Below are 17649 nucleotides of genomic sequence, written 5' to 3' on the forward strand. Positions count from 1 at the left end.
TGTCCAGTACCCCTGACCCAAGCACAGCCAAGCTTTCCCATGTTCCCTGCCCACTCCACTAGGCATTCAGGTCCTCTGTCTTGTCAACCCTCCTTCCTCCCTCACCCCCACCTCTCACCCCTTCTTGCATTTGTTCTTGAGAAGATATGTAATTGCCTATTTCCCCTTGGGTTAAGTGTTAAAGACCCGAGACCAAGAGAAAATCTGGAATTTGGGGGTTGTGATTATGTGCTGGGAATATCAGCAGGATTTCCATGTTGAAGGGGAAGAAAGGGACATTCGGGAAGAAGAGTGTAGTAACATTGGCTCTGTATCCTTAGGATATGATAATTCTTGGGTACAAGGTATAAAAGTGGGCACAGTGGAACCAGTCAGTCCTTAAAAGGATTATAGTCTAGCCTCACAACCAGGCAAACCAATATTAATACTAACACTGATACTAATAAAATCTGTTTGATGCTTCAGAACTGATATGTCTTCAAGAGTAAAGCAGTTGTACCTCAGGTGTAAAATGATTTCAAGGTCAAGAAGAAGGCTTCTGTGCTTTCTGAATAAATTTCCACTAATCTTCCTTGTAGAGCAAGCAATTCCTTTAACACAGGAACAGTTTTATTCCCACCACAATTAAAGATAAAAGGCTTAACAGTGTAAATGTGTAGGAAAGGTGACACTCTGGTATTGATTTGCTTCAGTAAATGTACAAATGATAGTATCAGGAGTTTCTTGGTTCCCTATTCTGTCCTGCTTCTTAAAATTAGGATTTAGGAGTTTTTTGCTGTCCCTTCTGAACTCCCATCAGCAATAATCCCTCTGTTCTCCAGTATTATCAATCTCATTTATTCATCATCCTAAGTGGTAAGCATTGTCCTAGACACTGGGGATATCACAGTGGATAAAATAGACCAAGTCCTTGTCCCAAGGAAAAATAAATAAATCGGGGAAGAGGAAGTAATGCATCAAGGACAGAATGCTGCAATTTTAAATGGAGTGATTGGTTTCACCCTGAGAAGATGACATTTAAACAAAAACTTGAAGATGGAGAGGGAGTGAGCATTCTAGGCAGGAGGAGCAAGTGCAAAGGCCCTGAGGTGTGACATGCTTGGAACAGCACATGTGCTCCAGGTATACCAAAGGAGTCAATAAAAAGAGATCAGTGATGTTGTATAGCTCATGGAAACTGGCCTTTATTCTGAATGAGATGGAAAGCAACTGGAGGATTTTGACTAGAGGACTGATATGATCTGGATTACATTTCAATAGGAGCATCCTGGCTGCTGTGCTGAGAGTAGACTGAAGGACACACAAATAGAAGCAGGGAGTCCAGTTAGGAAGCTGATGAGGCAAATCCAGGTAAAAGATGCTGGTGGCCTGGAAAGGCCTTAGTAACAGGAGTTAGTAGTGGATTTGGTAAGAAATTATCAAATTCTGGATATATTTTGAAGGGGAACAATCAGATTGTAGGGTCCAAGAACAAGAGAGGAGTCAAGGAGAACTGTGAAGCATTGGGCCTTGGCAACTGAAAGACTGGAGCTATTGTTAGCTGGGATAAGGAAGGTTTTGAAAGGATCAGTACTGTGGTAGAATACCAGGGGCTCAGTCTTGAATGCTTATTAGACATCCAAGTGGAGATGTCGAATATGCAGCTCAGTAAGTAGTCTGTAGTTCTGAGGAGAAGTCCAGACTTGTATTTAAAGTGATGATATTAACGTGAAATCACCATGGCAGTGAGTATAGATAAAAAAGACAAGAGGACTGAGGACTGGAGGTCAAGCAAAGAGAGTATGTCCAAGAGAGTGTGTGCCAAATGCTGTGGATAGGTCAGAGAAAGTGAGCACTGTTTGTTGACCATCTAATTCAGCCACCTAAGGTCTTTGATAATATTGACACAAAACTTGCAAAGAATGATGGCACACCTCTCCATCCCACCATCACTCACTGGAGTCAAGTGAGGAGAGAATGAGAAATTAGGGACAACTAACACAGAAACCTCTTTCAAGATGTTTTGTTGAGAATGGAAGGGGGGAAACAGACTGACTTGAGAGGAGAAAGTAAGTTTAAAAGCTTTTATTTGTTTAAAAGACTTTGTGTCCTTTTGTTTGTTTTCAAGGTGACAGAAGTCTTAGTGGATCTGTATGCTGATGGGTAAATTCAAGTAGAAAGGAAAAACTCATAAGTAAGAGAGAAAGAGAAAATTACTGGAGCAATGTCCTTGAGTAGACAGAAGTAATGGGATTGAATGGAAGCAAGGGGATTGACCTTATCTAGGAGTATGGACAATGGCCCATGCTTTCCACAGCTCCTTCCATTCAGCCTCATTTAGGATCTTTTGGCTTCCCCGTTGCAAAACAAAACTAACTTCAATTGCATCTAGCTATGTGCCAGGGTGTTTCTCAGCGTCTAGAAGGGTTCGGGAATCTGGAGAAGGGGCTGCGTGTAAATTAATAAAGAGACTAGACATGAAATATAAATTTGGAAGGCATTTTGGGGAGCCAGAGGAGACTTAGCTTCAGTAACCAAGTTCTTCAAATCTCTGGACCCCTAGATTTTTAATTAACACAAATTGCCCTAAGGCAAAGCATTTATACATATCAGAGGTTAAGGGTTGGTATACAGTAGGCTTTGTCAGGCTGGGGGAACTGCCCTCGGCTGCTCAGCTGTTTGGCCAGCAGCAGTTAATAACATATAGATTGAAATTCCCTCAGCTGTCTGGCAGCAGGCAATAATATATGCATCTTTTTCAGGTTTGGGGAAATGCTTTTGGCCATTCCAGCAGGCAACAATATGATTCAGCCCTGCTGAATGAATATAGAAGCCCATCAACCTTTTGAGGACTTCTTGCATTTATTATGACATGCTGGAATTAGCTTCCAGCAGCTATGCCCTATTATTTCTCCTTCCTTCCTCAACAGTCTAGTGTCTTTGAATATTGTCTACACTTGCTCTGCTCCCTTAGCTTCCTCTCATTTGTCAGCTGGAGACAATCTGGCTCTGCCTGCAATAGCTCCTGAATTGCCTATTTCAATAGATCATCTTCTGTTTTTTGTTTTTTTAACTTAACCCTTATGAATATTGACTGCTTCCCTTTTAGAAGCCCTGCATCCTTTATTATGTGGCATACATCTACTCTTTTTTTTTTTTTAACTTCATCCAAGGATATGTGTGTTTTAATTGATGAGAGAGAGAAACAGAAAGAGAGATTGGTTGCCTCCCAATCGGGGATCAATCCTGCAACCCAGGTATGTGCCCCCACCAAAAATCAAACCTGAACTCTTTGGGGGTACAAAACAATGATCCATCCAACTGAGCCACCCAGGCAGGGCCATACATCTACTCTAGGCCTAGCTTCTTGGTGCTCTCCCAGACTCCTGTTCCTCTGACAGACACTTCAAATGCTAGCAGTGTCTGTTGGGTTTTTTGCTGTATTCTTCTCCTTTGACAAAAGAATATCACATATCCAAACCCAGTGGAGATGCCAGAACTTCCCTATATGGAAAACTAGGAGATTTGTCTTGAAGTGGAGTTTGCAGAGTAGGCCAGGTACTTTTACTTGTAATCTCTTGTTATTTGAGACAGCTTGTTGGGTGCTGATGTAGGTTTTAGGAGGTCATATCCTCCCCCAATCTCCAGTCACCCCTTATTCTTCAGAAGTCAAGTCTTCAACGGCCACTTATAAAAAGGATATTTTAGCCAATAAGAACTGAAGTCATACTAAAAGTACCATTACTTTTCAAAGGTTAAAGAAGTTTTTTAGAAAGCAAGGAAAGCAAGGAGGAAAAGAAAAAGGGAGGAGGACTGAAAAATGAAATGAATAAATATTTAATCAACTGCCTACAAATAATGTCAAATAATCATCTGCAACTTAACTCATATGATTATCTATTCAATATATTGTACATAATGTGAACGAAATTCACATGCTAACCTGACAAGCTCAGGGAAGGCCTGCATGGCGGTCTTGCAAACTCAGAGACCTAAAGCAACCACAAAGGATGGTCTGAAATTAAACTTTAACTAAAAGCATCTATGGTGGGTAGTTACATCCTAGGCCGGTATCTTCACTGACAAGGTCAATCTTTACCTTAACTGAGACTATCTGTGTTTTTGCATCTATAACAATATACCCTTGAAATGTCTGGGTAACTTCTAACTTCCCTTTTTCTGGACCCCTTGGGGCACAGCCTAATGTGCCTGGGCACCAGGGCAGATACCACAAATTTCTTTATTGTTATCATATTAATTGTTCCTGCACCCACTAAGTATGTGTCTATCATTTTACCTTTTTTTTTTTTTCTGTTTTGTTTTTTTTCTGGGTGTTGTTGTTATTGTTGTTGTTGTTAATCCTCATCCAAGGATATTTTTCCATTGATTTTTAGAGAGAGTGGAAGAGGGAGGGAAAGACAGAGAGAAACATTGATGTGAGAGAAACACATCGATTGGTTGCCTTCTGTATGTGCCCTGATCAAGGCCTGGGCCGGGACGGAGCCTGCAGCTGAAGTACATGCCCTTGACCGGATTCAAACCCAGGACTCTTTGGTCTGCAGGCTGATGCTCTATCCACTGAGCCAAACTGGCTAGGGCTATCATTTTACCTTTTATCCAATCCCAGGGGTTTTCCCGCTTTGCTTTCTCCCGCCTCTCTAGTCTATCACCAATGAATTTCATGTAACCCACCTATGTTTCTTTCTTTGATTACAATGTATAAATATAGATGTAACCCGCCATTCTCTGGAGCATTATCTCAATTTGTTGAGGTTCTGCTTCCCAGCATATGTCAACAGTTTGGCTCAAATAAACTCACAAAAATTCTTGACAGGTTTGAATGTTTTTAACGTTAACATTACGATATTTTGACGTATTTTATAAGATATGAGGGGAAGAACCACCAAAAGTAGGAGTGCTTAGGGCCTACCAAAAAGAGGTGTTTACTGAAAATCCAACCCAAAACTTCTTCCTGAGCTCCATACTCTCATTCTCAATTGCATAGTACACACAGTCACCTTAATGATCACAGGAATCTCAAACACAACACATCCCCCATCCTGTGCAATTAGGAGGACCATTTCCCCCCCAAATGTGCAGTAGAAATAGCATGGGCTTGAACACCAGGCAATTATTTTCTAGGTTCAAATTTCAATTCTTTAAGTTAGTCATGTTGTGGAAAACAAGAATTTAAAATAAGACTTTGTCATTTATTAAAAATTTCATTTCAGGAAGGCAAGGAAAAGAGTACTCACCAACCAGAACTGTAAGCACATGAGTGTAATAAACTTCGGTAGGGGCTGTGATAGAAGGATGTCAGGATTTAGTGAAGAACAGGGCAGAAGAGGTCAAGAATGTTTTCAGTGAGGGAACAGGAGGGACTTCTCAGAGAGGGTAATACTGGAGTAGTGGCTAGAACAAGAAAGACTTGTGCAGCCCAGTGCTTGGCTAGGAGGGGGTTAGGACAACAGAGGGGTTTGGGAGAAGGGCTTGCATGGGATTAGGGATCCTTGTTTATCAGGAGCCAAAGATGCAATTGGATGCTGAGGATAATGGAAAGTCACAGAGGAAATGTAAGCAGGGGACAAATGTGATCCAATTTAAATTTGAGAGAAATAAATCTGGTAGCGGTGAAGAGGATAAATTAGGACCAGATTGGAGGTGAAGAGAATCCTTCAATAGAGGATTGCAAATATCCAAACCAGATGATGAAACTGAATTAATACAGAGCTGCGAGGAGGAAAGGAAGGGAGAACTAAGAAGGTATTAAAGGGTAAAACTGACCCCGTGATTAGAGACTGAGCAAAGGGAAGTAGAGAAAAGGGGTTCTCTGTCTCAGAGGCTCATCTGATTACTGAGAGGACTAAATGAGATCATGAATGCCTGACACATGGTCAAAGGGAAAGAGATATTATTTCCTCTCATTTTTCTCCCCTAGTACTGGCACCGTCACCTATCCAGTAACTGAGGCCAGAAATGTGGGAGTAATTCTAGTCTTCTCTGTCCTTTACCCTCCATATTTAGAGTTACCCCAAGTTGATGCCACCAAGTGAGGAAAAGGGAAGATTAGATACCAAAAGAGGGAAACAATCCTCATGCAACTTAGAGTCTAGCTCTAACCTGGGTTTATGTTTTGGAAGAGTGGACACACAGGCGCCTTTGTGAAATGTATTTTGTGACTTGCTCACCTTCAGGGGTTGCAGGAGGATGGGTGCTTGGTAAAGCAAAGCCCCCCTCATTCTCCGCACTTAACTTCCGTTTCCCTCTTCATGGCTGGCAGCTGGGACTGGAAATTAATCTGAAAGGTTATCTACACTCCCCCCAAGGGAAATCATTGATAAACTAGATTTTAAACAGAGCTGAATACAGTTTAGAGTTAATTTTTGAGGAGGGAGAGTCTTATTTTTAGAAATACTAAGGGCTGAAAAAGGCAAAACTATGGGGACAAAAAAAAAAAAAAAAAATGGGTCCATTGTGGCCAGGGACTGAGGGTGGAGGGAAGAGGGCTGAGTGAACTTTTTCGGGGGCAGGGGATGATAAAAATGCTCTATGGCTTAATTGTGGGATTGGTTATACAACTACCAAGTTTTGTCAAAAGGCATGGAATTAACTGTACACTGAAAGGCATAAATTTGACTGGATATTATTGAGGTATAAATAAATAAGTAGGTGATAAGGGTTCAGTAAATGCTTGCTAAAGTGCTAGTGATGGATGGTGATTAGATATATTAGCTGTCAACCACTGCAGATTTTACTCCTTCCTTATATGTTTTACTCCTTCCTTATATGTTTGCATTTTAATAGAGGATTCTTAAAGCTGGAAAAAACCTTTAAGGCCCAAAGAAGTTCATCTCTAATAGGATAATTGTTTTTCAAATGCGAAGTGTTTTATTACAATTCAGAGAGAGAGTTCTAGTTGAAAGGAAAAACTGGTTGGAGAGCTAGGAGGCAGGGAGTGGGGAGAAGTTGCCTATCTCAAAATTTACAAATCACCAAAAGGTTATAGTAAGTGAAGGCGTTCTCCTCCACCATTTTTACCCAACATTTCTATCAGAGCCCTGACTTTCCCTAGATTATTATTCTGGCCTATGATGTTGGGTTCTTATTAAGGGGAGGGAGAATCTGTACTTACTAGAGGTAGAAAGACATTACATCTAAGTTCAGGTTGGAGAATGAGAATCGGGCCTGGCAGCTACAACAGGGGCTATTTAAAGTCAACCCAGTCTGAGAGTCGCCCCTGCCCTACCCCTTATGGACCAAGTCAAATGTGGTTTTCAGCTGACCAACTTTCTCCTGTCAGGTTGATCTGCCAATCAGATGGCACCTGCCAGTCAGGTGCCAGAGGATAAGAACTGATTTAGTATTGTTCTGCCACTCAGGTCTTCTGATAACCTGGGGAACTATCCAAAAGCTTTAAAAGAGAAATTCTGTCTGTTTTTTTCTAAGAATTGTTATTGATGGGTGTTCTCTGTGTGCCCACCTGTTGCTGGTAGAAGTGGGGCTTTCGGGGTGTCACGGGGACAAGAACTTCCTGAGTCTCCCATTGAGAGGATGAGGTGTTGTGAAAAGCTTTATTTCTGTGGAATTAAACCCCTGAGTTTCCAAGGTCCATCTTCCTCTGTCGCACCATAGAAAATAGATTTTGTCTTCAGCAGAGTTAAGTTAAAGCCATTGCCCAGAGTTTCTGCTCCATATTTGCACAGTCCAGTCCAGTGTCTGGCTAGCTTAGCTTGTGTTCACAGCTGTAGTCCATTGCCCAGGGGATCTGCATGGCCCCGGGTCATAAGGCTTCTAGGCCACATGGCAGGCTAGCGTGGGTCATGGAACAAGAGATTACAAGGGCAGGCAAGGGGCCAAGAGAGGAAAAGCTTCTTTGGGTGTTTTAACTTTCTAAGGTGTCACGTGCTTGCAGTCCCTCCATCCCCTAGCCAATGATCTTTGTTCCCCAGGCTAGACTGGCAGGCAAGCACCTTCCCTATGTCACCCTGACTTCACTGCACATGCGCCCATCTTCCCCCTTGTTTGATTCTTTCCCCCAGTGATTAGCAGATGGTATACCGGGGAGTGTAAAGTTGCAGCTTCCTGGTGAAGCTGCCCAGATGACCATGCTTATAATGTCTGGCCTCCCCTTTGCCCCTTTCCTATCTATATATATAAAAAGCCAGGAACCAGAACGCTGGAACAACCGGAATGACCAGAACAATCAGTCAGTATGAGGCTCACTGTGGTCGGCCAACGGGCCCAATCAGGGGTGGGGTTGGCCAGCCAACATCCCGTGGCCCCTTCCCCTGGCCAACCCTGTCCCCAATCACCCTCCCCCCCCCCAATTGGGGGTGAGGCCAGCCAACCTCCCACATCCCCTCCTCCCTGACAGCCCAGCCCCGATTGGCCCCCATTGGGGAGGGCTGGCCGGACCCCACCCATGCACAATTATGTGCACCAGGCCTCTAGTTATTAATATTAGCTAGCTAGTGATTACAGTAACAGAATCACTCTGTAATCTTATAATACCACGGCACTTGGCTTTATTTTTAATTCAAATTTCCTCGTCTGAGATGACAAGGATCCTCTTTTACATACCATTCAGATAATTAATGTCTTTCTAAAGAATTCAAAGACCAAAAATGACAAATTCTTGATTTTTCTGCCACCTGAATAATTATCCCTGCCTCATTTCCCCTGAGTGCATGTGAACACCTGTTTGAACTGATGAGATAGCACCTGCTGTCCTTGGCACCACAAAGTGGAGGAGTTTGAAGAGGAGGGGTATCACTTTCTGCTGCTTGCCCCCGACACTGCACCCTGCTGACCCAGGCAGGGATGGAGTACTGCTTCTTCCTTGGGTTAAGTTCATAAATGTTACCAGAACTATTTATTCCTCACCCTCCCTGGGTTCTAGGTTCAGGAAAAGGAAACATTTAACCACTGCGCTAAAGAGAAAGTGACCAGTGACAGAAGCCATGGTGGCCTCCTCTTCTTGTCCCTTGGGCCCAGGTGTCTGGGAGGTCCAGGAGCAATAGTAGTTCTCACATCTCGTGACTGGTAGTCCTTAAGACAGTTGTTACCTAGCTCTTTCCACTTCTGTCCCCAAACTGCCCCTCCAAAATGGAAGTATATTGTGAGTATTACTATTGTTTCCAACATCAGCTGTGGATACCATACCTTCTCTGGCCCAGTCTCACAGCATCCTGGCATGGAGGACAGTTACCTAAGGTCATTTGTCTCCCCAGCACCCTCTCTTGCAACCCTTTATCTGTTGTCTCCAACTCTGCTTCCAAAGCATAGCTCTTTTGGGGTTTTTGGAGCAACACCTCCCTCCCCACCCCCACCAACAATACACAAGACCTAGCCTATTACTTGCTTCCTTTCTACAGTGAAGGCAGTTAATGGGCTACACCTGTAGAGATTATCCTAGCTCATACTTGCAGAGTAGATGAAAGAGTTCTACTTCTTTTGAAGTTCAGTAGGAGCTAACTTTTACTGAGTGCTTACCATGGGGCTGGGCATTGTGCTAATAATGTCGGTTAATCTATGTGTGGAAAGTAACTAGTAGAGAGGTAGGAGCTAGTGATAGGAGCTGAAATTGAAACCCATGACTCATCCATAACCATAAAAACATTAAACTGGGTCCCCAGCCCTCCCACCCACACCCCTGTCTGGTCTATTTGGAATTAAGAAGGACCTAATAATGAGGAACACCTAAGGTGCTTTACTAGTCTGAAGAACCTAGGGAATTCTTCCAGAAAGTTCTGTTGTCTGCCCAGTCAAATGGACAGGTATAAGAAAGGGCCCAGGCAAGGTTAAAAACCAGTGTGCTCTGCTGACCAAGTCCTTTGTTTTTATTCTTGAAGTCAGTAGAAATATAATGCTCTTAAAGTTTCACCATAATGTAAATTTTGTCCATGTAATAACTACAAATGTTGTTTGAGGTATGTTTAAAGTAGTACTTTTTCTGACTGTAAAATTTAAACATTCTCATTGCAGAAAACTTGGAAAATACAAAAGCATTAAAGCAAAAATAAACGTTACATATATTTCCATCACCCATTGGTAACCTCAGTTAATATATTGGTGGGTTTCCTTCCAGCTTCCTGGGTCTTCACTGAATAATATGTTATCCAGAGTTTGTCCATGTAATTAATTTTTCTTGAAAATACCATTTAATGGCTGGACATTATTTAATAAACAATAATTTACTTAATAATCTCCCTAAAGTTAGGCCTTTGAGTTTTCCCTAATTTTTCACTATTACAAGAAATGCCATCTCTTCCATTATTTTCTCAAAATTGTTTACTAGAAATGGACTTTCTGAGTCAAGAGAACTTTTTAAAGTTCTTAAGACATTTTTTCTACATACAATTTAATGATTCTACCTAAGTTTTACTATAGTTCTTTATATGGTGGACCAAAAGAAAATGTTGACTTTATACTAAATATATCCCTGTTAGCTTTTTATAGCTAAAGCCATTTTAGTAAACTTGAATGACTAAATTTAAAGAAGAAGAAGAAGAAGAAGAAGAAGAAGAAGAAGAAGAAGAAGAAGAAGAAGGAGGAGGAGGAGGAGGAGGAGGAGGAGGAGGAGGAGGAGGAGGAGGAGGAAGAGGAGGAGGAGGAAAGAAAACAGCTGGATATCATATCTACCTTTGCAGGATATAAGTGTTTAAAGGCCAAAAAAATCTTGAGTGAATTTGTTATGATTGAAGATAAAGTCTACAAGAATAAAAAAGGAAGATTTCCCCTAAAATTAGGAATTTTATAAGAAACATAAAAGTAAGAGAACGTTGAATTGGAAGTGAATGTTAAACTTGAAGAGATTCTTGAGCTTTTGATTCATTACTGTCTGAAAGTTTTTTAAGATGTCAGCTTCCTAAGGTTTCTATGTTCTCTGCTGCACTTAACAAACCAGGTTAAATGTGAATGAGAAAGACGTTTAGGAAGAACAGTGTGCTTCGATGAGTCACTCTTCTTAACCTTCAATAGCTAGGGACCTAATTATCTGAAACCTAAGCTATGTAGATGCTTACTTTCTTTCCTTTTACTAATAATTACCCAGATTTATGCTCATTAACATCTCCTTGGGTCTTAGAACAAACGTGGGCAGAAGATATGAAAGAATATAAACCTGAAATCTATCAATTTTGTTATAGTCAACTCTAAATGAAACAGATGATCTCTATCACATAGAAAATGCTGATTAACAGCACCTACTCCCCACCATTGGGTGCTGAGGAGACAAATGACCTTAGGTAACTGTCATCCAGCCCAGGATGCTGTGAGACTGGGCCAGAGAAGGTATGGTATCCACAGCTGATGTTGGGAACAATAGTAATACAATATATTTCACATTTAGGTAGTGCATTTTATAACTTTCAAAGGGTCTTTACATGCATGTGGTCATTAAATGATCTAATATTATAAAGAAACTAGAGGCCCAGTGCACAGAAATTCGTACACTCCATGGGGGGGGGGGGGGGGGGGAGGCGGGTCTCTCAGCCTGGCCTGTGCTCTCCTGCAGTCCGGGACCCCTCAGGGGATGTCCACCTGCCAGCTTAAGCCCGCTCCCCAGGGGATCAGGCCTAAGCTGGCAGTCAGACATCCCTCTTGCAGCCTGGGAGCCCTCAGGGGATGTCCAACTGTGGCTTATGCCCACTCCCCCTGGGGAACAGCCCTAAGCCACAGTCGGACATCCTTAGCACTGCCGAGGAGGCGGGAGCTGCACTCACAGCCATCAGCCTGACTTGTGGCTAAGCAGAGCTCCCCCTGTGGGAGCACACTGACCACCAGGGGGCAGTTCCTGTGTTGAGCGTCTGCCCCCTGGTGGTCAGTGTGCATCATAGCCACTGGTTGTTCCGCTGTTAGGGTCAATTTACATGTTACCCTTTTATTATATAGGACTAGAAGCCCAATGCATGAAATTCATGCAAGGGGTTCAGCCCTTGCAGCCGCAGCAGCTTGCCTCAGCCCTTGTAACTCCGGCTTCATCCAGAAGGTCGTTCAGCTTTCTGGTCTAATTAGCATACTACGCTTTTATTATCTACACTAATAAAAAAGAAACATGCAAATTGACCGTCCCTCCACTATGCTCACCAGCCAATCAGGAGCAAGTATGCAAATTAACCCAACAAAGATGGTGGTGGCCATGGAGCTGGAGCGAGCAGTAGGCTTTTGTTGCCCCCGGTGATGGAGGAAGCAAAGCTTCCCGCCCACTCTGGCTGCTGCTCAAGGAGTGGCTTGAAAAAAAGGAGGGGCTGGGAGCCTGGGTCACTGGGGGGCGTGGCCAGCCTGAAAATAGCCATCAGTCCCTTACCCAGGCTGGCCAGGCACCCCATCAGGAACCCCCACCCTGAAGGGGGTGTGGCCAGCTTGAAAACAGCCCTCAGCCCCTCACCCAGGCTGGCCACGACCCCCAGCAGGGACCCTCACTCCATGGGGGCATGGCCAGCCTGTAAATCAACACAGACCCCTCACCCAGGCCTCCCCACACCCTAAGGGAACCCCCAGCCTGATCTGGGACACCCTTCAGGGCAAACCAGCCAGCCCCCATCCATGCACCAGGCCTCTATCTATACTAATAAAAGGGTAATAAACTAGGTCCAGGAGACCTTCCAGACGTTCTTCTGGACAAAGCCATGGTGGCGGGGCCGAGATAGAGGCAGTTAGAGGCCAAGAGGGGAGGGCAGTTATGGGTGATCAGGCTGGTGGGGGGGGCCATTGGGGGTGATCAGGCCAGCGGGGGGGGGGGCAGTTGAGGATGAGCAGACCAGCATGGGGGCCAGTTGGGAGCTAGCAGGCTGTCAGTGGGGGTCAGTTGGGGGTGATCAGAACAGTGGGGGGGGGCAGTTTGGAGTGAGCGGACCAGCAGGGAGGCAGTTGGGGGCAAGCAGGCTGGCAGCGGGGGGCAGTTGAGGGCGAGCAGGTCAGCAGGCAGAGTGGTTAGGGGCAATCAGGCAGGCAGGCAGGTGAGCAGTTAGGAGCCAGCAGTCCCAGATTGCGAGAGGGATGTCCGACTGCCGGTTTAGGCCCGTTCCCTGTAAACCAGCAGTAGGACATCCTTCGAGGGGTCCCAGATTGGAAAGGGTGCAGGCTGGGCTGAAGGACACCCCCCCCCCCATGCACGAACTTCGTGCACTGGGCCACTAGTTACAGCTAATCATCCATATTCCAGAGACAGGGCACAGATCCTCAGACAGCTTAAATGCCTGTCCAATATCATGAAGCCTGTAAACAGCAAGATTAAATGTCAAAGCCAAATGTTCTGTTTGCAACACTTGTGAACTCACACACTGCCTTCTGACAACAAAATTTTATTGAGTACTACTAGGTGCCAGATCCTCTACTGCGTAATAGAGGATGGAAAAAAAAATAGGTCTTTCTCTCAAGGAGTTCAAGACATATTAAAAAGGGACAGAAACAAACTGAAAGTAGAACATTAGATGATGGAAACCATTCCTGAGACTCATGGTAGGAAAGGGCTCTAGATTTCAAGTGTGGCCAAACTATCTTATGAAGAAGCATCCACTGATGTAGTAGAAAGAAAGGACTTCAGACTTACCACATGCCTTCTCCTTTCTAGTTCTTGACTTAAACTTCATAACTCCAGACCAATTCTTTTGACAGTAACAACATAGTGGGTTAAAACTTGCACTTTGGATCAGGCAGACTGGGGTTTAAAACCTGGCTCTGCCCCTTACCAGCTCTTGAGCAAGTTGACTTTGAGCAATTAACCTTGAGCAAGTTGCTGACTGTCCTAAGTGCCCTCCCCAGTGTAGTGGGAATGATAACAATAGTATCTGCCATTTAAGGTAGCTGTGAGAGCTAAATGAGATAATGCATTAGAAATGCTTAATATCTTGCCAGGTGTACGGCAAAGACTTAAGAAATATTAGGGTGATGATGATGGTGATGTACCTTCATTATTGGAAAGGAGAAAGGAAATTGGAGAGGAAGAAGGGTGATAGAAATTTAAGAGAATTTTCTAAAAATTTGTGCCTTGAAGATTTCAGGTAGACATCAAGTAATCTGTGACAAGCTAGGCAGCCACATGTTTAGGGGTTGAAGGGTGAGCCTCTGTTCATTAGAAGGCAACAAAGTTGGGTCCCTGAATATGGTAGTTTCCAAGGCAAGTTGAAGTCTCCTCATTGGGCAATAATGATATTAGCCAACAGCCCAGTCACCCTGACTCTGTCCTGCACAACAGACTAACACATTCTGAATATCCTCTCAGACCCTCCAGCCCTTCTCTGACCCACCCATAGCCCCTCAGGGATTATTGTCCAAATTGAAGTCTTCCCTTGAGTCTTAGGCCATATCTCCTTCCCCAGAACACCCAATCTGGTTTTTTTATCTCTAGAATTCTAATTTTCTTATTATTTTCCTACTAGAGACCCAGTGCACAAAATTCATGCACTGGGGGAGGGGGGGGGCGCGTCCCTCAGCCTGGATTGTGAGAGGGTGCAGGCCAGGCCAAGGGACCCCACCAGTGCATGATCAGGGCGGGCCAGGGAGGGATGCAGGAGGTTGGCCAGCTGGGGAGGGGCCGCAGGAAGGCTCCAGGGCATGTCCAGTCCATCTTGCTCAATCCCGATGGGCCAGATCCCAGCAGCAAGCTAACCTACTGTTCAGAGGGTCTGCCCCCTGGTGGTCACTGCACATCATAGCGACTGGTCGACCAGTAGACTGTCTTCCCCCTGGGGGTCAGTGCACGTCATAGTGAGCAGTTGAGCAGCCTTAGCATATTATTAGCATATTACGCTTTGATTGGTTGAACGGCCAACCAGATGACCGGACACTTAGCATGTTAAGCTGTTCTTATATAGAATGAAATAATAAACTACAGTATTAAAGAGAATTGCCCCAGAATTTCTGAGTTCAAATTCTGGCCCTGTAACTTACTCGATGCTTAACCCTGGTCAAGTTATCCTCTGAACCTTTATCCATCTATAAAGTAAAAACAAAAAATATCATCTATGACATAGGGTTTTGTGAAGATTAACTAAGAGCATACAATTGGGCCTGGGACAAAATTTAAGTGTTCAAGAAATGTTAATTGTTATGATTTTCCCCCTTGGAAAATGCCAATTCTGGTAAATGCTAAGTGGAGAAACATAACTATTACCCACATAAAATACATGATTATTTGTATATTTCGGTTATAAGTTTTAATTCCATATTTTTTCAAGCATGGATAATTGAGAGTTCTGTTTTGAGATTTTTGTTTGTTCACTTGAATTGGTTCCCAACCATGATACAAATGGTGACAGAATGTCCATCATAATACACATTAATGACACTTTTTCTGGTTGTCAAAACCCAAAAGTAAAAAAAAAAATTAAGAAAAGGTATGTGTGAGTGTGTTTGTGTATTTCTGTCAGAGCTCCATATGAGAACATCTAGAGGAGATAAACAGAGAGGGGTTTACTGGGGAGTAGCAGAATTGGAATTCCTGTGAATCAAACCAAGGAAGCCCTGCTGTATGTGCTCTTGCCCAAACAGCCCCTCTACTACTGCTTATATACAGTAGAAACTTGAAACTACTGCCTGCACTTGTGTTCTCTAAAGTAACTTCCATGTTTTTTTTTATCATTATAAAAGTTATAATTGTGCACTGTAGGAAACGTGAAAATACACTCAAGGTAAAAGAAAATAATCGTCCATAATTACAACTCTCATATTGTTTTATGTCATCCAGTCATTTTTCTGTATATTTGGTATGTGGTAACTTCTCAGAAAAAATAGATATTATTTCAAGAAACAATTCTAGAGTTGTAGATGGATATTTTATAGTGATCAAAGGGTCAATCCACCAGAAAGACATCACAATTCTAAACCTGGATACGCTAAAGAACATAGCTTTAAAATACATAAAGCAGAACACAATGAAACTAACAAAGAAACTTTAAAAATACCTTTCTCAATGGCTAGGTAGTTTTTAAAAAGACAAACACTAGTAAGGATATTGAAGATCTAAGCAACACAATTAAAAATCTTGACCTAATTGACAAATAGAACATTGCGGTAATGACAGAATGCACATTCTCTTCAAGTACACATAGAACATGCCAAAAATTGATCATAAAGAAACCTCAACAATTTCAAAGGATTAGAATTATGAAGAGTATATTTTCTGACTAAATGAAACTAAGATTAAAATTAATAACAATAAGAACTAGACAATCTCAATTGCTTGGGAAGTAAGCCATACAAGGTAGGAAACAAAAGAATAATAAGAACATAAAACCATGAAATAGAAAACAAATGTGTATAGAGAAAATCACCAGAAGCAAAATTAGTTCTCTGAAAAGAATAATAAAATAAATAAACCTGTAGAAAACTGAGAGAAAAAGAGAGGGAAAATACAAATTACTAGAATCAACAATGAAAAAGAGGACATCATTATAGGCTTAATAGACATTACAATATTAAGATATTAAAATGTATTATATAGATATATATTAGGAAACACTTTATACCTATAATTTTGACAATTTGACATACAAAATAACTTTTTTTTAAAAGTTACCAAAACTATGAAGGAAGAACTAGAAAATCTTAATTAAATTTTTTATAAACTTCCAATTAAAAAAAAAATCTCACACACACACACACACACACACACACACACACACACACACACACACACTTAAAACCCTAGACCCAGAAGATTTTGCCTGTGAATGCTTCCAAATATCTATGTAAGAAATCACATAAATTCTGCTATAACTTTTCTAGAATATACAAAAGGACATTTTTTATGAGACCAGCATAATCTTGATTCTAAAACCATACAGACTCACAAACCATTTACTCTCAGGAACACAGACCCAAAAATCCAAAACAAAATATTACCAAATAAAATCCAGACATATAAAATGGTACTATATTACAAATAGGTAGAGTTTACTCCAGCAATGCCAGCATTGTTTAAATTTTAAAATTAATCAATATAATTCATCATATTAAAACAAAAAATATGATCATCTTGATAGATGTAGAAAAAAAACATTTGCACCCCTATGTTCATAGCAGCACAATTTACCACAGCTAATATTTGGAAACAGCCTAAGTGCCCATCAGCAGATGAGTGGATTAAAAAATTGTGGCACACAATGGAATACTATGCTGCGGTAAAAAAGAAGGAATTCTTACCATTTGCAACAGCATGAATGGAACTGGAGAGCATTATGCTAAGTGAAACAAGCCCATCAGAGAAAAATAAATATCACATGATCTCACTCATTTGTGGAACATAATGAACAACATAAACTGATGAACAAAAAACAGATCCAGAGACAGAGAAGCATTGATCAGACTGTCAAACCTCAGAGGGAAGTTAGGGGAAGGTGGGGGTCAGGGGGAGAGATCAACCAAAGGACTTGTATGCATGCATATAAGCCTAACAAATGGACACAGACACCAGAGGGGGTGAGGGCATGAGTAGGAGAATGGGGGAGGGGGGGGTGGAATGGGAGGATAAGGACACATATGTAATACCTTAATCAATAAAGGGGGAAAAGTCCAATGCCTGTTTGGCATAAAAATTTTAGTAAACTAGGAATAAAATAAACTTACTTTAAGTTTAACTTACTTACATAAAGAACATCTACAAAATGACTACATAAACATAAAGTTTAAGAACAGATTATTAAAAGTTTTCTTTCTCTAGTTAGGAAT

This window comes from Cnephaeus nilssonii (assembly GCF_951640355.1).
Source record: "Cnephaeus nilssonii genome assembly, chromosome: 8".
Classification (NCBI taxonomy): Eukaryota; Metazoa; Chordata; class Mammalia; order Chiroptera; family Vespertilionidae; genus Cnephaeus; species Cnephaeus nilssonii.